The sequence below is a fragment of the Nannospalax galili genome, unplaced genomic scaffold, assembly GCF_000622305.1.
Source record: "Nannospalax galili isolate Female #2095 unplaced genomic scaffold, S.galili_v1.0 scaffold291, whole genome shotgun sequence".
In the NCBI taxonomy this organism is placed as follows: domain Eukaryota; kingdom Metazoa; phylum Chordata; class Mammalia; order Rodentia; family Spalacidae; genus Nannospalax; species Nannospalax galili.
In genome coordinates, this window is record NW_008330588.1 from 2,564,129 (window position 1) to 2,585,459 (window position 21,331).

Sequence of the window (21,331 nt, forward strand, 5' to 3'; positions counted from 1 at the left end):
GTATGCATAGGGCCTCCTAAACTTTCCGCTTTGCCGAAAAACAGATCTGGGCAGCATCCAAGCTGTATTTGGGAGTGCCTTTTAAAATACAACGTTAAACACCAAGACTGTGGAATAGAGAAAATGAAAGAAATCTTTTTGGTGCGAAGGGAGGGGTCACTCACAAAACTAGCAGTCTTAGCTAGTGGAAAAGCTAGAGGGAGCAACTTCCATCTTGTAGATTTAGGCGGGAACCCGACTTCTCCCAGCCTTAGAATTGCAGAATATGCGTTTCCTTCTACGTTTTTTACATCTGGTCTATCAAGAGACAATCGGTCTAGGGACTCCAGAGTCCTCTCCATAGGCCAGTGACTGTGTGTTAGAAAACGAGGCTGCGATAGCTGAGAGTGGAGGATCTAGCAAAGGGAGGTTTTCCCTGACTGGCCACTAAGCCACTGGGGCCTGGCTCCTCTGTCTCTCCTCTGGCCTCTTCTGTTCTCAGAAATGATTTCACACCTCACAATGTCTCCTAGGTTCTCTCCAAAAACTGGAGAATTTTCCTGGCTTCAGGAAAGTTGTAGGTTAAAAGATGAAAAGCAATATGCATTAGACTTCCAGGGAATCTTAGACCAGAGGCCAGAGGTTAGAGCCTGGCCACCAAATAAATAAAACCTTTTTCCCTCCCCTACCTACTTCCAGGACTTTCTAATGGCGCAAATACTGCCCATCTCAACTCACTTGGATCCCATGAAGGCCTCTTCTCCTTCAAGGATACCCTGGATGCTCTAAAATGACTCTTGAACACATCTCCCCCTTACCCAGACCAAATGTGCACATTTCACCTTTTAGCTCCAGCTGAGTACAAGGAGGAAAAGGTTTTGAAACAGGAGCTTCAGGGAGAGAGAGAGAGAGAGAGACAGACAGAGAGAGAGAGAGAGGAGAGTTAAGGGTGTTGAGAGAGCAGTACTAGACAGCCAGCAATGTCCTCCACTGAGTTCCCATGGGAACAGGGATGGGATTCTGATAGCAGGAGGTGAATGACTGAGATGCTTCAGGGACTCAGGACCACCCAGCCCTCACAAGAACAATGGATGGTATTCACTACAACCACCATTCAGCTGGTCAAAGCTATAGGGCATACTAACCTTGAACCCACTTTCCTCCTATCTACACAAAGATCTACCACCCTTTGCCAACCTCCAACCTAAGCTGCTCTTGAATAGGTCATTGTCCATGCACCAGGATCTGCTGAGGAGCATTTATTAGGCAGAGGGCAGTTTAATCTCTCTGAACCTCAGTTTTCTCATATATAAAATGGAGATTTTTTTTAAAAAACCAACTAACGAATCAGCTAGCAGATTGCCTGACAGCATTTCCCTCCTGGATCCAGAATGAGAATGAAGCCATAAGATCTAAATATAATGAGAAGCAGATACTAAAAAGCAGCACGGGTTCAAGAGAAGCCAGAGACCACTTTCTAGAAGATGGGAACAGACTTTGCAAGAGAGAGTCATGGGGGAAGGAATACGTCCTTCAGGAAGTGAGACAGGAGGTAACAGGCTTTCACATACCCTGACATACCTGCATCTTTTGCTCAGCCTTCATGGGCCCCACCTAGCTACACCTGTGTTCACACAGGGGCCAACCTCTCCCAGCATAGACCCAGCAGTCAGAATGTGCAGAAGGAGGGAGAGACAACCCCTGACCTTCATTCTGTTTTGTTTTTTTTTTTGCCTTTTGATACAGGATCTCCCTCCCTGTAGCCTCAGTTGGCCTGGAAGTCACTATGTAACCTCAGGCTGGCCACAATCTCACAGAGATCCCACCTGCCTCTGCTTCACCAGCACTAGGATTAAAGGAGTGTGCCAGCATGCAGGCAACACCTGACTTTTAGTATCTTTCTCCCCTCTCTTTTCTTGTGGAGAAGATTCTTTGGAGAGCAAGAACAGTTCAGGAGGCACCGAGTAGCCACCCACATGTAGACCAGAATCTCATCTCCACCCTTCCCGCCCCCCCCCCGGCTTTCTTTTTGTAGAAGAAGTCTGGAAGTTCCCTTGACCTAAAGATGGAAGACAATCAGGAATGAAAAGATGACACCCCACCAACCCGCTAAGACACACTAGAACCACAGAGCTGGCAAAATAGAGATGCCCCCCACCATGGAATAGCAGCCTGACCTGGGGCATTCACCATCAGTCAGCCAGAACAAACTTATTGAACACCCTCTCAGTCCACAGAACTGTGCCAAAGGTTATAGAAATAGAGCTGGGGTATCTCTGCCAGGGAAGCATTTAGAGATGGAGTTAGCCATGCCCCTGTGTAAAGAGAGGGAACAACCCAAGGGCACACTGGGCCCCAGTGAGAGGAGGGAAGAACCACTGCCACTGGATTTCAGGATAGCTGTCTAGGGGAAACCTATTGTTCACAAGAGGTGGGATTCACTCCAGACCTAGAGGCATGAGTAAATTTGACTGGGCAAGAGAACATTCCAGGCATGGAAGCTACATGCAAGGCTGCTGTGGAAAGGAAGGACTGAGGAACTTCCAGCAGTTGAGAGGAACCAAGGACACAAGTAGAAGATGCCTGATGGGAGGAGATCTAAAAGATCCAATTGGGATGTATGGTGGAGTGCCACATACCACAAGCTTTAGTCTTGAGCCTCTAGGAGCCACTAAAGTCATTGAGCAGGTATGTGACAAAGTCATTTTAGCAATGTTGATCTGACAAGTGTGTGAAAGATAGAAGCCATTTGGGAAGCAGTTGTGACAGTTTTGGCCTAAGGGAATGAGGGCCCCTAACAGGAGGTAGCAGTGGAGCATGCAACAGGAGGAGATGGTTGTCAGAGGTAGTGTATTCTAAGATGAATTAGCAGGCTGTTGGTGGCAGCCTGAACACAGTGCAGGAGAAAGACATTGCCATCCACTCAGAGAATGACCAGGCCAGGATAAAGACACCAATACCCACTTTTCAGGCTTTTCCATGGCAGGGGTGCAGGGGGGAGAATAAGCCATCAACTTGGTGGCAAAATGCAAATAAATGTTTCTTTACTTCATGCAATAATCCCATGGGTTAGGTTAGTGGTTTAACTTGGGTAAAGTCCTATTCTAAGAGGGATAAACTCTGGCAGTTAGGATTCAGAGTCCTGCATTTGTCTGTCTAGGCACCACAGAAATAAGCAAAGAGCAATTCCAGGCATATAAATTTTTGTATCTGTATTAACGATATCTGAGATAATCCCTTTCTCCCTGCCCTGTCTAGCAGAAAAATCATGAGAATCAAAATCTCTTTTTTTTATTTGGGCTGCCTGGCCTCATCCTTAGAGTTCAAGTCTACAGGCTAGAAAGGATCTTATCCACATAGCCCAGATCTATGGTGCCCAGCTCTCTGCCCTGGGACTGGATCATCCCTGAGCTCACCCAGCCTTCTTCCAGGTGCCTATCTCCCTCTAATGACAAGCTGAGCCCCTGACCTATGATCTAAGTCACTATAGATCTCAAGTCCCAAAAGAAGCAAGTTAGTCTGGGAATAGAGACCAGCAGAGATTTAACTAAACATCTGGCTCCCTAAGAATGAACAAGGCTGTGCAGTAGGGTGAGTGAGACCAGGCTAGGAGGAAAGAGACACACTACACTCAGAGGCATTGATTTCAGTCATGTTCTTGCTGCTTCATCAACCCCTTTAGAAATAGATACCAGAAGGAGGTGGGATCTGGTTCTACTAAGCCTCTCCCCAAGCTCCAGAAACCTCTCTGTAGCCCCACCCCAGCCCAGGGAGCCCCCCAAGCTCCAGTGTCTCCCATTAGAGGAGAAGGACTCTGCAGTTCCTTAGAGGAGGGAAGGAGGGGAGGGAAGCCAGTAGGGAGTAACTGCAGCCTTAAGCCATGGCGATACCCTCTAGTGGGGATACAGCACCTCCCACATCACAGACACCTGTCTATTCATGTCTCAAAGCCCTTATACCATCCCTTGGAGAAAGGCATAGCCAAACTAGCTTCCCTTCTAAGTGGACAAGCAGGTTGAAGACCGTCTGTGATACAGCCAGTCATGCCAAAGTTAAGGTCATGACACAGTCAGCAAGTGTCAGAGGCAGGACACTTTCTGGACCAACCAGAAAGCAGGTCTTCCACACCCTGGGATGGTTCCCTATTGAGTTTCACAAGTAGAATGGAAAGGAAGCATCTAGCCTGCTGAGGTGCAATACCACTCCTGCTTTCTCCCATGACAGGTGGCTATGGGGGGGGCTGCTGGGGAGGGAGTTAAGGGGCAGAGAAAAGGTATAGGAGGCACTTCAGGACATCATCTTTATGATATTCAAATCAAACCCAAGGAAATACCAGCATTTTGGACTCTAGCCTTCCATATAAGGCTATACCCCAGTCTCCCCTTGCCCCCTGAATACATCCTTGTGACAGCTTAGCCTAGCTAGGAAACTGCCCTTCTGCCAAGCTATGGTAAGCTGAAACCCCAGCTCGTTGCCTTGCCTCCCCTGCTGCCCTGGCTGCTCTGCTGCCTGTGATTGGCACATGTTTGCCACACCCAGCTTGGTGCTAAGGCCAGTGCTGTGCTTGACAGCCCCCAGCTGCCTGGATCAACCATGCAGCCTCTCGGGCACTGGCCATCTGCCAGGTTACTCAAGGCTAAGAAAGAATCAAGGGAGAGGGGCAGTGACTGCTTCTGCCAAGCTTTAGAACAGCTCCTGCTGCCTGGCACCCCAGGGAGAGCTCTCAGCCCCAATGGCTCCCCACTGGGACCATGTCTTTATTTAGCCAAACCTAGCAAGGTAGGTGGAGCACCAGCCCTAGGTCTGAGATGGACTGTCACTCAAAGGTCCCAGCTCTCCATCCACAGCCTGGAAGGGCAGCTCATCAGGGGCTTTGGTACAAAACAAAGACTAGAGTACTGCTTTCTAAGCAGAAGTGTCTTCCCTCCGCCCAAAATGGAGTTTGGTCAAATGAGCACATTTATCTGCTTGTCCACCCCATCACCCTGACCTCTTGTTCTGAGAACTGGTTTTCCCATTATCCAGAACTTTCTCTCCTAACCCCACCATCTCTGTGCACCAGTGGTTTTCTATCTTACTGTTCTTCCTTATAGTAGGAAACATGGGGGAGTGATGGTGTTTAAACCCAAAAAAATGAATCACTAATAGGAGAATTCTGACCATCATCTGCCCTCAGGCCAAAGGCTCTTAGGGTTGGAAGGAACCTTCCATGGAAACAATAATAAATATCTACAATGATCAGAAGCTGGGAAGTGTATCCCCCAGATTGTTTGCACCTGTGGGCAGCCAACTGCCTTACGTACTAGCTGGGTGTGTAATACCATCAGTGAGACAGGCAGGCTGCTTCTATCACCCCCAACACCCCCGAGTCCTAGTTACCATCAGGAAGTCACCACCTCCATCATCAGGTGTGCCCCAGGATGACAGTCTCAGTATAAACACCTGCTGGTCCCCTACTCCAAAATAAGGGTGTTGCCTAGATGGAGAAGGGGCTTTCCGGACTACGTGGTCTTAATTCCTGAGAGCAAAGGAAACTCAGCATTCTGCAGTCTTCCCAGATACCCTCTGAAAATTCACCTCTGTGGCTCCAGCCTTCATGCTCTTGCTGCTTGACTCCTGGGACACCAAACACCCAGTCACCTGTGTGCCATCATGGAAGGAGACCCGAGCTTGAGTTTGGTCTTGCAGCTCAGAGAAGAGGTTGGTACCATCTGAGGGCAGCACAATGCTCCTAGCACAGTGATATGGTGGGCTCTCAGAAAGGATTTCCCAACTGAGACAAAGAGAATGAGAGAGAGAGAGAGAGAGAGAGAGAGAGAGAGAGAGAGATATGGAGGGAGGGAGGAGAGAGAGAATACTAGTTTAGGTTTGAAATGTTTCCTACAGGTCCATGTGTTTAAACACCTGGTCCCTAGCCACTGGTGCTATTTTGATAGGTTGTGGAACTTTAGGATTAAGGCCTAGCTGGCAGAATGGGTCACTGGGGATGGACTTTGAAAGTGATAGCCACCACTTGACTGAAGGGATGGTTCAATGGTTAAAAGCCCTGGCTGCTCTTGCAGAGGACCAGAGTTAGGTTCCCAGCACCTTCATGGCAGCTAACAATTGCCTTTAACTCCAGCTCCAGGGGATCCCATACCCTCTTCTGACATCTACTGGCATTGCATGACAGAGGTACACTTACATTCATGTAGGCAATATACTTATAAACATAAAATAAATGTTTTAAAAAAAGAAATAGCCACCTCTCATTCAACCACAGAGCTTCTTGTTCCACCAAGATGTGAGCAAGGCTTACCACAAGCTCCCACCACCACAGCCAGAGCTACCCCAGCCACCATGCCTCCCTGCCATGATGGACTGTTATCCCCTAAAACCGTGAGCCACCATGAATCCTTCCAACAAGATGTTTCTGTCAGGTATTCTGTCACAACAATGAGAAAAGGAACTAACACAGGTGGGAAGGAGGGCTTGTATACTCTTAGAACCTCGTCCCCTTCTTTCTCTGTGCTTCATCCCAAATCCCTCCAACCACCTTCTATCCAGTTTACCCCATGAAATGAGCCAGCAAAGTATACTCAAAGTATATAAAGCCAGCTCTGTCTCTGGCTGACCATGTGACCTTAGGTCTTCTGGGATTGCTCTTCCCCATCCTGCCAACCTCAAAAAAAGGATAATCAAATGAGATGCTGCCTATGACAGTGCTTTGACATGTATGAGACACCCTGCAGCGGTGAGCAACTGTGATGTGTTTCTTAGGTGACTCAAATCTAGAGTGAATTCTGGGGCCCACCTTTCACTATCAGGAATGAGTGCCCCATGCCCATTGCACTACATGGAACAGTTACTCTAGTGCAAGTAACTCTATTGTAAAGAGGAGCATTCTCTTTCACAGGTGGGGAGACTGGGGGCCTTCAAGTCCCACTATGGTGGCCCTCTTAGCACTTCTCATACCCTGTTGAAAAGGTTCATGGTCTTGTCTGTACTAATGCAAAGCTCTATGCAAATAGAACCTATGTCTTCACCACCACCACACCCTTAGAGGCTGGTCAGAGAAGTGCTCAAGAAGTGCTTGTTGGATGGATGAAAGGATGGATAGATGGATGGAAGGAAGCATTAATGGATAGATAGATGGGTAGATGAATGGATGGGAAAATGATGCCTCTTGCCCAATTTAACTGTAGCATAGGAACTGGGGCTCGAATTTCCTAGCCTGGTGCCAACCCCTCTTTCCTGTTCTTGGGATCCTCCTGTTATGTTCTCCATAGGAAAAAATTGATAAATCTTACCAGAGGATTTTTTTTGCCATTTAAGTTCTTTTAATTCAAACTAGATTGGCTTATGCTCCTGACTTTAAAGTTTAATTCTATAAAGATTTAGCACATTAATGGGAGTCGGACTCTTTAGAATTCCCGATTGACACAATGAACCATTTTGTACTTACGTGTGAGCCATGTAATCTTCCAACCTCTGCCCTCCAGCCCAGTGACCCCAATAATTTTTTAGCAGGAAGAAGGAAAAAGTAATAGCAATCTCAGTTTTATCCCCTAGTCAGTCCCCCTGAAGTGGATGAGGAGGGCCAGCCCACAGAAAAATGGTGATGGTGTTGAGAACAAGCATCTCCCATTAAGGAGCCTCCCTTTCCCGTACAGAATGACCCCAGCAATGGGGTAGACCCAGGATCAAGAGCAGACAGTGGCAGTTTTCAGGAGTCAGCATCTCCACGCATCTGGTGGCTCCCCTGGTGGCTCCACTGCAGGCGACACATTGGCCAGAGACCCAGAGTTTCCCACCTTTTCTTCCTCTACCACACTGACCACTGTTTCCTCTCCTCCAGCTGCCACTTTGGAAGTGAGTCTGATAAACAGATCCTAAGCAAAGTGATAATCTATTTAGTTTGCGTTGCCAGTGTGGCTTGTGTTCCAGAACCTGCCAAACTGATCATGGGCTTTTTTTGGACATCAATCTCAATCAATTATTGAAGTCTTCGATGCCTTCTTATTTCTCCTCTCTCCAACACATGTGCACTTGGAAGAACTGTTAACAGAGACAAGCCTTAATTCAAGCTAATAGCTTTCTCACTCCAGAAGTCAGTCATCAGGAGAAAGGGATTTGAATGAGATGGAGAAGCTGATCTGCAGTGATCACCAGCCACTCCCTTCCCTCACCATGCAGGCTGATCACAGCTGAGGCCTCTCAACAAAGCTCTACAAGCAGGTGCATCAGGCACTTGGAGTTCCTAAGTTCGCTTAATCCGTTTGCAAGTGCCACTTCCACAAATCCTGAAGCCCCTCTATATCTAGGTCCTGCAGCTCTGGGAAGTGTCTACGGAGCCGTTCCCTGCATCCTTCAAATGGCACAAGAGTTGACTTGTGTTACATCCATCTATATGGGAGAACTGTAGGGTGCCTACAACGCTTTTCAGAAGATAGGAAGCTTCCTATGTCCCTTAGTATGGGAGGAAAGGGGGCTGTGGGCTGAAAACATCCCTGTTGGACTGACTACTCATTAAAACAAATCTCTGCTAGGAATCTAAATAGTCAGATCCAAGGAAGCAGGCTTTTCTTCACAAGGTCTCGCTTATGGCTATGGTCACAATATCCACACAGGTGTTCCATTCCCTACCCCCTTGGACCCAGAAAAGGGACAGGATCTTCCCTCAGCTGGAAGAAGTGGGAAGTAGGAAGACACAGCTGGCTGATATGAATTCTGGAAATACTTCAGTTGGCCACACAGGTGTGACAGGAATCCAACCACATACAATATCATCTGCTTGGCAGCTAACCCAACCCTGCCATTTTCATAGGGACCTGAGATAGACATCCTGTAGGCCCCAGGAGATCCCCATAGCCACAGGGAAGGCAGAAAGATCCTGGGTACATTCCCCCACTGCCACCTCCTTCACTTCCTTGACAGTCCTGTCCCTTCAAAGCTCGAGCTAAAATCTCTCCAAGGTGCTCTGCCCTGCCCCCTCCTACCTGTGTATTCAAAAGAACATTGTACTGCATGCTTGCTCTACTTCAGACACTGAAATCGATGCTGAGCCACAAAACATGTAAGATATTGCCTCTGTCTTCAATATGACAGGGTGCAGAGGCTCCAGCTTGGAAGAGAGAGGCAGATACACAAGCAAATAAGTGCAGTCAAGTCTGTAAGCTACAGTGATTGAATTAGGGTACAGAGGAGAAAGAAGCCAACTGAATAACGGGCATATGTAGAAACAAGAGCTTCAGAGAAGTCATTTCATAAAGAAACAACCCTTGTTAAGCTCTGTAACCAGGGGCATTTTTAGTTATATTATTAATTGTTCTGAGGATGGAAAGAGATGAGTATCTTCATGCAACATGCTCAATATACCTTGGCAGCAGTCTCTGCTCAACATAGTCACTCAGAGATCCAGGCTGTCCACACAGTCATTTCAGATATCCAGGTTGATTCATGCATGGCCATCTTAATGCTGGAATACCTAAAACACAGAGGCTCCTCAATCAATGAATCAGGAGGAGAGCAAGCTAGAGGGCAAATAGCTGACCAGGAGTGATGTATATGTTTGATATGTGATGACCCATTAGTCAGGACCCACTGTGTATTTAGTCCTGTCCAGCAACACTGGGACAGTAGATTTGGGGCTATAGATGGAAAGTTTCATTGGCATAAGTGTCTCTATCACAGGGACCAAAGGAGAGTATTCTGTGTCCTTCAGAACTTGGGTGTTTGGCTAATCAGGTCCCCCTTCAGGGACCTCTGAATCTGGCTCTCTCAGGGCCAAAACATTGCTGGGGCCTGGGACTGAACATGCATTCTTGCTAATTACAGAGTAACCGGTCATGGCAGAAAACTGGAGAGCAACCATAATTTCTGTTACTCCAAAGAACAGAGAGTCATCGCAATAATCATAACTAAACTTAATTGAGCATTTGTACTAAACCCAATCACCTGTATTAGCTCATTCAAGCCTCAAGGCATCCTAGGGAGACAAAGAGACAGCCGTCATTTGATATATGAAAATGATGGAGAACAAGTACAAAGTTCTTCATATTCTGAACTTAGCAAATATATTAGCTAGAATAAGAAATTCAATGCAGAACTACCCTGTTTCCAAAACATTCATTTTACCACCAAGATGTACTGTGTCTCATAGAACAGGTCCACTAATCGCACACAATTTACAATATCAAGATCTCGAGTCTCAGCCTGGATCTGTCACTAGTCACATGACCTTGAGGAAGTCATGTTGCCTCCCTGAACCTAAATTTCCTCATCCATTAAACAGAGTCAGTACAAATGTCTGTTATCCATCACCTTTAAGTGACTTATAGAAAAGAGTTTTGATAGCTTAAACTTCCCTGCTATAACATGATGTGTGTGTATGTGTGTGTGTGTGTGTGTGTGTGTGTGTGTGTGTGAATCACATGTCCCCTAGGGAAGAGTCTGAAGGGAAGTGACACCTTCTGGGCAGATCCTTGATCCCCTGAGAAGTCTTGCTGATACCCCAAAACTGGTTACCTGACCTCCTGGCCTCTAACTACTGCCAGATTGTCTTTGGGCTCTTATTGGTCTGTTTTCCCTGCAGAGGCTTGCAGTATTTCTCTAAGTGGGACAGCTACATCAATAAGTTCTATTGAATCACAAGTTTTGTTGGTGAGAAATACCTGGCCCAGAGCTGGAGCTTCTGGTCTCACACACTCCTTCACACTCTCCTACCTGGGGCAGTATGGCCCCTGGTGTTGCTTCCAGAACCTTCCTCTTCCAGCCTCCAATTCCATTCTGCACCAGGACCCCAGCTTCAGCCTGCCCATTCCACATATCTGTCCTCCCAAAGTGCCCATCAACTTTCTTAGCTTCCCATAACCCCAAGCCTTCACTCACAACTCCTTTCCACCTAGAACAGCCTCTTATTGTCTCTGCCTGTCAAAAGCCTCTCCAGACACACAAGAAAATGTCAACAGCAGTTATCTGAGAGTGATGAGATTACAGATTATCTTTATCTTCTCCTTTCCAATTTCCTCTTTTTGCAGATCTAGGGGAATGAGCACATGCTATTTTTATAATTGGAAAAACACAACAAAGTCATGCTTTAAGTCCATACTCTACTGTGAGCCCTTCCATTCTCCCCAGCTAACAACAATCCTCTTTCTCCTGGGAGCTCTCAGCCTCATCATGAATTTCCTTATGCTCAATGCGACTGGAGGGATGGCTTAGTCAGTAAAGTACTTGCCACACAAGCATGAAGACTTGAGTTCATGTCCCTAGAACCCTGTTTTAAAAAAAAGCTGGAAATGGGCTTGTAATCTTAGCACCGGAGAGGTAGAGAGAGGAGGATCCCTGGAGACTCTTTCCCAAAAACAAGTTGGAGAATAACCATTGATACCTTTTCTCCCCCAGTAGCCTTCATTGCACCTTCTGGAACAAAAGTATCTTTTGAAATTCATTGTACTGGGGACTGGAGAGAGAGCTCAATCAGAAAAGTGCTTCTCTACAAGCAAGAGATCTGAGATCAATCCTCAGAACTCAATTAAAAACAAGTTGGCTCCCTATGAGCTGGAGCTGTGGACCCCTCTTGTGAGCCTGGACCTGCGATCCCCTCCCATGAATCTGGAGCTGTAGTCCCATCCCGTGAGCCTGGATCTGTGGTCCCCAACCATGAGCCATGGTTCCACATTCCTCTGGTGGTAGACTGATGATGGAGCAGATTGGAGGATGGAGGACTTCCTGATGCTAGGTAGCAGTTTCAGCCTTCAGTGAGTGACTACATTTCCCACAACCCCTTCCCTCAGGGTCCCAGGCTGTGTATGGCAGTGGCTTTGCCTCTGTATTGGGCTTATGCTGGGGACAGGGGAGGCTTCTGTCATTTGAAAACTCTAGTCTTGGGACGATTGATTCCTACCTTACCCGAGGGCCAGCTACAGTCCACACGTAGTCCTGGGCATCCGGCCTTGATGTTGGACTTTCCCACTCCCAGGTACCAAGAGGTTTTCCACCATTTTTCTATTACTCTTCTATAGCCCCAATGTGCCTTTACCTGGGCCCTACAGGAAATGTAAATCACGTAAATGAACTTCTAGAGATACAAATCAGTCTGAGAAGTTAAAAATAAAAGATTTTTAAATTAAAAAAAAAAAGTTGGGTATGGTGCCAGAACTTGTAATCACAGTACTAGGGGTGACGAGGCATCAACAATTGTGCCCAGCTGTGATCCCTGTAAGATCAATCTGCCAGGCAAGATGTGCCCACTTGTGCAACAGTGGTGCTACTCTTAATGGAGATAACCAACTACTCTGTATTTAGATTTGAGACCTACTCCACAGGAGAAAATCCATGCCTGCTACTATAAACCTGGTCAAAAACCCATGGTAGAGAATATCATAAGCCCTGGGAGGGAGGAGAACCAAATGCTGCTGTTTAGATAAAATTACGTAGCATCAAATTGCCTTCCAACTACTTACGTTTATACCCAAAGACAAATGATGCTCTCAGCATTAATCAGAGAAGCTTCCCTTTCCAGTGAATGTTGGCAAATGCAGAGACTCATGGCTGTACAAGGTGCTGAGAATAAGCAACAGATGAGTCTCAGCCTTAAAAAGGACATTGATACCATCTCTTCTAAGGCTCAAGGAACATTGTGGAAGAGGAAGATGAAAGAATGTAAGAGCTGGAAGGTAGGAAGAAACACTGTGAAATGCCATCTTCTGGGCAAGTCACAGCCCTTGCAATCACAAACACACAAGGGCTACAGATGCTGCACTGGGCCTGGACAAGAATGTGCCCTCCATCAGTCAGACATGGATGGAGAAGGGCCTCCAGGACTCTACTTCTCACTGCTGAACTATTTGCTACTGATGGATTCAGGGAAAAGAAGGGCCATTGCTTTCAGTTATGTACCCCCTTGTGACCCAACCAGACTCCAATGGATAGTTTCAATACAATGGTCACACAGATTGCCCTGGTTAAACTAAATGGGTCACAAAACAAAACAAAAGTCATGAATCTGGGGGGGGTGACCAGTTAGGGAGGAATTGGGGTTGACAGGAATGGGAGGGAGATAGAGGAGTAGGTGAGAGAGGACTAAGAATGCATTATGTACATGCATGGACCCGTCAAAGAACAAACTTAACAAATAACATACACACACACACACACACACACACACACACACACACACACACACACACACTTGATCGGGAGCTCAGTAGACAGTTAAGTCAATAAAGTGCTTGCCAGGCAAGCATGAAAACCTGCATTTCATCTCCAGTTCCCACATTAAAAACTTCACGGGTGTGTAAGATGGCTCAGTGGGATAAGGGGCTTTCTGCCAAGCCTGAAGACCTGAGTTCAATCCCTGGAGCCCATATGGAGAGAACTGACTCCAACAGGTTGTCCTGTCACACACACACACACACACACACACACACACACACACACACAGAGAAAGTAAATAAACTGAGAAAAAAAATCTCAGTTATGTTGACATACACTCAAAATCCCAGGGCTGGAGAGGCAGAAGCAAGCAGCTCCCTGGGGTTCACTGGCCAGCCAGCCTACTCTAATCAATAAGCCTCAGGACAGTGAAAGACTATGTCTCAAAAGAAGGAGGAGGAGGAGGACGAGGAGGAGCCAGGCATGGTGGCACACATCTTTAGTCCCAGCACTTGGGAGGCAGAGGCAGATGGATCTTTGTAAGTTCAAGGCTAGCATGGTCTACATAGTGAGTTCCAGGCCAGCTGGAGCTACAGGGGAAGGAAAGAAGAAAGAAAGAAAGAAGGAAAGAAAGAAAGAAAAAGAGAGAGAGAGAAAGGAAGAAAGAAAGAAAGAAAGAAAGAAAGAAAGAAAGAAAGAAAGAAAGAAAGAAAGAAAGAAAGAAAGAAGAGGGAGGGAGGGGGGATGGAGGGAGGAAGGGAGAGAGGGAGGGAGGGAAGGAAGGAAGGAAGGAAGGAAGGAAGGAAGGAAGGAAGGAAGGAAGGAAGGAAGGAAGGAAGGAAGATAGGAAGAAAGATAGATCTGTAGGATCTAAGCTAGGAATAGGGCTAGGATGTAGCTCAGGGTTAGAAGCATAAAGCACTGCATGAAAAGGCCTTGGGTTCAGTTGTCAGTATTGCTAAAAGAACAAAAGAAAAGAAAAATAGGACTAGACAGAAACCTTCAGCTATGAGAATTCAGTGCTTTTTTATTTTTAAAAGAAAGTATTTGTTGTAGTAGATTGGCTACATTTTTTTACCTGCTACCTTTTGAGCCTTTAATATTTGTGTAGGGGTAATGTGGGAGTGAGGAGAAGAAAAAGGTGATGTACTGAGTAATGTTTGCATTTACAAACTTGTTGCCTCCATTAAATTGTTCTGGATCACTGCAACTTGTGCTCAGCCTCCACATTTGCACTTGTCATGGAGCCCCTATTCAGACACAGTTGAATCACACATCCTCTGCATAGGTACAAAGGTACAGGTGCAGGTCTCTTTTTAAATAACTGACTTGTACAGTCATTCCCAGAATTATGGGGAGTGAGAAATAACCAGGCATTGCAGCGAGGAAGGGAGAGAGGGAGGGAGGGAAGGAAGGAAGGAAGGAAGGAAGGAAGGAAGGAAGGAAGGAAGGAAGGAAGGTTAGAGGAAGAGAAAGAGAAACAAACAAACAAGGGGGCAGCCAAGTGGGTAAATGCATTTGCCGCCAAGCCTGACAAGCTGAGTTCAATCTCTGGACCCACATGGTGGAAGAAGAGAACTGACTCACACCAAAAAGAAATTTTTTAATTATACAGTCTATTCAAGATATAGAACTATGTTTGCCCATTTGGGGGCAGGAGTGATGGCTCAGAAATAGCTTAGAGTGGCTTGAGAACTTTGAGTTTATCTAATCCCATGTCCTGTGCTCATATAGACTGTTCCTGACACTTAATTTCCCACTAATTGAGTTTTATTAGCCCTACTGCATGAGCAGTCAAATAAGGCTAGAGAGGAAAGTGACTTGGCCTAAGAGTCCAGAACCCACATCTCCTGTCGCCCTGCCCAGTGCCTTAACCACTAAACCACAACTGCCACTCCAAGACCTTATTAATAGGCATTTCTCTCCCCAGTCAGCTGCTGGGCATGGCTTGCCAGGTTAATAATTTGTTCATTAGGAGTCTAATGAATTACTTGTTAATTGCTAACTTGATGAACAGCCAGCAGTCCCCATCTGCCTAAAAAAATGGCAACAAATAACCACAGAAGGGCCAGCCAAGGCTCAGCAACTGCAGAGGAAGAAAGGGAGGGTGGCTGCCCCCTAGGGAAGAAGCCTGTCCTGGATGGTCCCCTGGAATGCAGCCAGGTCCCCTGAAGCGGGCACCTTCCACAAAACCACTCTGCTGGATTTATATCCTGCAACCTCTGATTTATATCCTGCAGACCCCTGATCTTTTGAGCTTCTTTTCACCTTCCAGGTTCTTTGATTTTTATTTTCCCTAAGCTTCCACCACTTGAAGTCAACACTACTTAATATAATATGAAGTCGTCTTATATTACATGTGCACACACATTGAGGTACCATCCTATTTTGTTATGGAGTTGGTCCCAGCTCCACATCCCAAGTGCATCTGTCCCCATTGGACTTCAAGCTTCCTCAGAGCAGAAAACACATCATCCTCGTATATCCTTGAATCTCCTGTGTCATAAGTAGTTCTTAGAGGAGCAAAGGGGAAATTCATAACTTCTATATGTGCCTATGTGTCTGCACAAGATGCCCTAACAAAATACCACAAACTGTGGCATTTAAACAACAGGCATTTATTTCTCACAGTTTTGGAAGTTAGAAGTCTGAAATCCAGGTGTTGGTAGAGACAGCTTCTCCTGAGGTCTCCACAGCTTGTAGATGCCACCTTCCCTGTTTCCTCACATGCTCTTTAAGGTTTTTGTTTTTGCTTTTGTTTTGGGAGGGAGTTCTCATAATATAGCTCAGGTTGGCCTGAAACTCGATATGTACCATAGGCTGGCCTCCAATTCTCGAGCTCCCTGCCTCAGCCTCCTGAGTGCTAAGATCAACACACCCGGCTCTCACATGGGTCTTTGTGTGTGTACAACCCTAGTGTCTCTTCACATGTCCAAACTTCGTGTTCTTATAAGGACACCCGTTTTACTGAATTAGAGTCTGCTCCAGTGACCTCACTTTCATTTAATCACATCTTTAAAGACCTTCTCTCCAAACAGATAGTCATATCCTGCGGTCTTGGAGTTAAGACTTCTACATGTAAATGTGAGCTATGTAATTCAGCCCATAATGGACTCTGACCCTACAACACTGACCTCAGACCTGGGCATACATTCCTTGCTCAACTCATGTTCTCCAAGTAACAGGCATTCCCTGTTCTCCATGGTGAGAGCTTGCCTTTGTGGTCTGGACTCAGTCTTGCAAAGATGCTGCAAAACCCTACTAAGGTATTTAAGGAAAAGCCTCTCAGTCAGATCTACTCCCAGATCCTAATGGCCCTGTTATTTCTGAAATCACTTTTGAACAGTGCTGAAGAGCCATGATGATTTCGTGCGTTTGCATAGCAGTTTTTCTTACCAGATCCTTCCAGCAATGCTGGGGAAGAAAAAGAGGTGGAGCCTTCATGTCCGCCTTATGGACTGAGAATCCAAATAAGGAATGAGCCAACTTCATGAAATCAAGCCAAGTCTGCTTAATGGCTTTCACCGCCAGGCCTCCTTTGACTCCCTGTAGGAGAGACTAGGGTGTTTTATTCTCCGTGTCTAAGCACCCAGCCCAGGGTCAGGCACAGAGGGCACAGTCAAGGGAGATTGGGCATTGTTGAGAGTAGAAACAAAGCTAGAAGCTCTTCTGCCTAGGGTAGCTAAGAGTCAGGACTGACCCTCACCCCGCCATCCAAATCCCAGGGAGTCAAAACCAGACTGTGGGTCCCATGGTTAGTCAGCTTAGAGAACTGGGCTTCCCTTTCCAGGGCTGCTTTTTAGGGCCCCAAAGGCCAAGGTTAAATTGGAAATGGGTTTAGGAGTCTACCTGTTATCACTTCCACATCTCTATGAGTGACAAAAAGAAAAACATGCTTCGAGTACAATTGCAGGCTGATTTCATATAGTATTTATTTTTATCTCTTTCTATCACAGGTATTTTTAGAAACTGCTGGTAGAATGCAGAGTGGAATGAAGCTGGGTAAGAATTTTTAAAATTCACTATCTCATTTCACCCTCAAGGCGATGTTGCAAAGTGAATAAGGAAGATATTATATACCCATTTGGCAGACAAGTAACGGAAGACAGAGAGGAGTCAAGATTCGGCCAGCACCATGCAGGGATGCTCCTTGTACCAGGGGCTGGGGGATCCCTGAAGACCTGTACCAGGACAGCTCCTTCAAGGGCCAGAGGAGAAGAGAACAGATTCTAACTGTAGATATATTTCTTTTGGCAGACAGACAAGTTTGGGAACAATTTCTGTCTGAATAATTTCAGGTGACACTCTCCCCAGGCTTCCTCAGGCCCTGTGAGCCCTGTACCATTCACAAATGGTTACCTACCTGTTAACATAGCTGTCCAGCTGTTAATGGCTCCTGAGTTTGCGACCTATTGGCCAAGGAACAGCAGTGTAGCCATGACTTCCTTGAGAAGCTCAGAGGCATTAGGAGTAGGTGAGGAAGGGAACCTGGGGACACACAAGTGCACCTTCACGCACCTCCAGTCAGCAGCAGCGTTTTATACCAGTGAATAGAGTTTGGTACCCTAAGTCCCCAGTGGCTGCTGTCCCTAACTGCTCAGCAGAACTGGGACACATGTGTTACTCAGCCTAATCTTCCCCCAACACAAGGTTTGAAGCAGACTGCAAAAGAAGAGAGTCATGGGTTCTCACCAGCTCATCTCAACAAGGAGAATTTGTGACAATCCCACACACATATCCTTACCACCACTGCCTACCTCTATATTCTTCTCTGATGAACACAGATGCCCCAAAACCAAGCCCAACCTCAACACCATCCATAATATTCATTGAGCTTTGGGTGTAGAAATGACCCACAATACATCACCTATCCCCACTCCCTCCTCAATGGGTCTCTAGCTTAGGTGTGGTCAGCTTCCCCCTCTCTGCCTTTTTTTTTTCCCTAATTGAAGACTGAGCCTCACATGATCCTGAAATCTCTTCAAGTTCCTCCCTTCCCAGGGCGGAATTATTCCTGGGCATTTGCTGACTGCAGAGATCAAAATCTACTACCACTTGGTACCACCTCCTTGATGTGCTGAGCATGCAAAATAACTGGGACTTGGGTCAGTAGGAACACAGCAGGACCCAGTTGGAGCTGAGGGAAACGGAGGTGTCAAAGGCACTGCCCAGTCTCTGCGGGATCAGGGCAGCAATACAGGCCCAGGAGAATCAGTCACAGTCACAGGAGTGGATTGTGGGCATAGCATGGATCAGTGGCATGGTAACCTAGATGTCAGCTGTGGAACCTGAATCTTCAGGGACTCTGTGTTGAAGAATAAGTGAGGCTCATGCCCTGGAGCCAAGGCTAGGATGACCAGGAGAAGCAGCCACCCCCACCCACCCTCCCCCAGCCAAGTGTTTCCCAGAGGAGGGGAACTTGGAAAGTTGCCTGGCTTCCAGTCAGGACGTTCCAGGGGAGCTGTATCTCCATTGCCTTGAAAAGAACTTAACACTTCTGTTCTCTCCAAAAAATCCATTTTCAAATTGCATTGGTTTAGGGAACAAGTCTGTAGATGGCCCTTCTGGGGGGCCCAGAAGAGAAGGGGAGCAGCTTCCTGAAGAGACTAGCTACTTCCAAGTGGGTCAGAATATACCAGGCAGGCACAGCCACCTCTTTCCTAGGCCAGTGGAGGCCCAGCTGCCAGTGTCCCTCTGCACTTTCTGTCTTATGCCACCCAGAAACAGATGCAAGAACTGGCCTTCCTGTGGGGTGGCCTCATAGCTGGCCCTCATCTCAGCAGTGCTGCAGGAAGTGACTAAGACTCAGGGGGAGTGTCTCACCTTGACACTGAGTTCCCAAGTTGAAAACTTAGCACTGACTTTACCAGCTCTTAGAGAATTCTGGGAAGGTTTTCCCAGACTGCATCAATGCCTCCCAGGATTCAATCTCAAAGCACCTCTCCATCAATCACTAACCAACTCAATAGGCAAAAGCCCAATAATGAAGTGTCCTGGGTCCTCCCTCCACCTGATGCCTTCAGGATCTGTTTAGAGACCAACCCTTACCTCCTCACCTTTGATTTTTTTGGTTTGGTGTTTTGGGGCAGGGCTACTTGTTTGTCTTTTCAAGACAAGGTTTTGCCATCTAGACTAGACTGACCTGGAATTCACTGCTATGTAGGCTGGCCTCAAACTTGACATTCTTCTGCCTCAGTCTCCAGAATACTGGGTTTGGAGACATGGGCCACCACCCTCTTAGTTAATCTTCAACGTCCCAACATCCTAGACCCTTTGTCACAGTTCTTCAAACGCCTAGGATCCTGGGGGTCTCCTGCATACAAACCACCCTCTAGACTCCAGACTGCCCTAACAGCTATTTTTCCCCAGAAGAGAATGTAGCTCTGTCCCCACCCCTACACTCATCCCAGAGGAGAGCTCAGCTTCTTTAATTAAACATTAAAAACTGTACAGAGTCACAGGAAATAGTAAAAATAGTACAGAGCAGCCTCATAGACCCTTTGATCAAGTTCCCAGAATAGTAACAATTCACATAACTATACTATAGCATCAAAACCGGAAATCCACATGGTACAATGTGTACATACAGCTCTGTGCTATGCTATCTCATGGGAAGATTCGTGTTTCGAATCTAGAACTGTTTCCATCATTCCAGGGATCCCCCTCATCCTGCCCTTTACCCTCCCCAGCCCTTACCCCAGTCTGTTTTCCAACTCTGTCGCTGTGGTATTTCCAGTCTGCCCCATGGAGCTTGTGGCCGTTGAAAGCCACCTCACAGATAGGGTAGATCCATCTGAGAAGAACCGGGAGATAGATCAGTGCAGACAGCCTGGGACAAAGTGACCCAAGTTCGGTGAGCCTAGCTTCACTTGGATGCAGACACCCACATGCCTAGAGCCTGAGACCCACAACTCAATCCTCACCTGCCCGCGTCAGGCCTGCCTGGTCACTTGCCCCATTTGGACTCCACATCCTCTGCTGCTCTGCACTGCCCCCGACCTGCCCAATAACCAGCCCTCCCAGAAGCCCCAAAGCAGTTCGCTTCCTCTGCTGCCCCCATCAGGCAATCTGCCTCAAAGCGACCTGGCCACAGGATTTTAATTTGAAATTCTCCCCAAGTCATGCTTCCCCATACTGTACCTACATAATTCATTTTTATTACCTAAATATAGGGCTTAATATTGGTCCCTGTTAAATTTCATCTTGTTTGTTTCAGGCTTCATTTCAGCTTGTCAGGATGTTTTCAAATCCTCAGCTAGCTCTCTGGACCTCAATTATCCCTTCTAACTGTCATCTAAAAATTTAATAATCCTGCTCTCTGTATCTTCATTCACGTCATAGATGAAATCTCAAAATTGAATAGGGTCAGGGCAGAGTGCTGTAACGTGAGGGCCCTTCTCGACAGAGGGGATTGAGGTTTGAGGTACAAGCAACCCCCTTTTAGGGGGAATTACTTGGCAGCTCTTCATCCATCCAAGCACACTGCCAACTACACATCATTTTTTTTCACTTATTCACAAGGCTGCCAAGAGTGATTTTACACTGCCTGCTCACGAATGGACCAACCCAAATAACTCTGCTTTGTCAGCCTGGAAGTGGGAAAGGAGGTCGTGAGTCCTCCCATAACCAAGTTACAATGCCTTTGGGCCCCCATGCTTCACCTGGGACCTAATTCACAAACAGTCTCAAGAATCCTTGCTACAGGAAAGCAGATACTCAGAGACTGGGGGCACTGATTGACTTGGCCATAGATTCTTGTTCAACTTGGGATTTGGATGGCTCTCTAATGTGAGAAGGGAGTTATCAAGTCTGTTCAGGACTCAAATATTGGACCTTTGATCAGACATGCGTGGCTTTTCCTTGAGGCCCACGCAGAGTTCCACATCTCCCTGGAGACCTGACTCCCCTCCTCGCTCTTTAAGTGACCTCATAGGGAGGACACAGTTCTTTCCTGCTGCAGACCTCAGGTACAGTCACTGATATGGTACCCCAGTGTGAGGATGGAGCCCACACATTAGTCTTCTAGAAAAGAACCCTCTGCTTCCAGCTAAGTTCAAAATAAAACAGGGAAATAAGGGAAGGACGGCCCACAGGACCACCCTGTGATCCCCAAAACACATGGATAACAGCAAGAGTAGGCTAAGTCTTCAGCTCACCCCCAGCAGTCCCTGCCAAGCAGAAGTTTCTGTTTCACCGATTTACCAATCAGCTATCA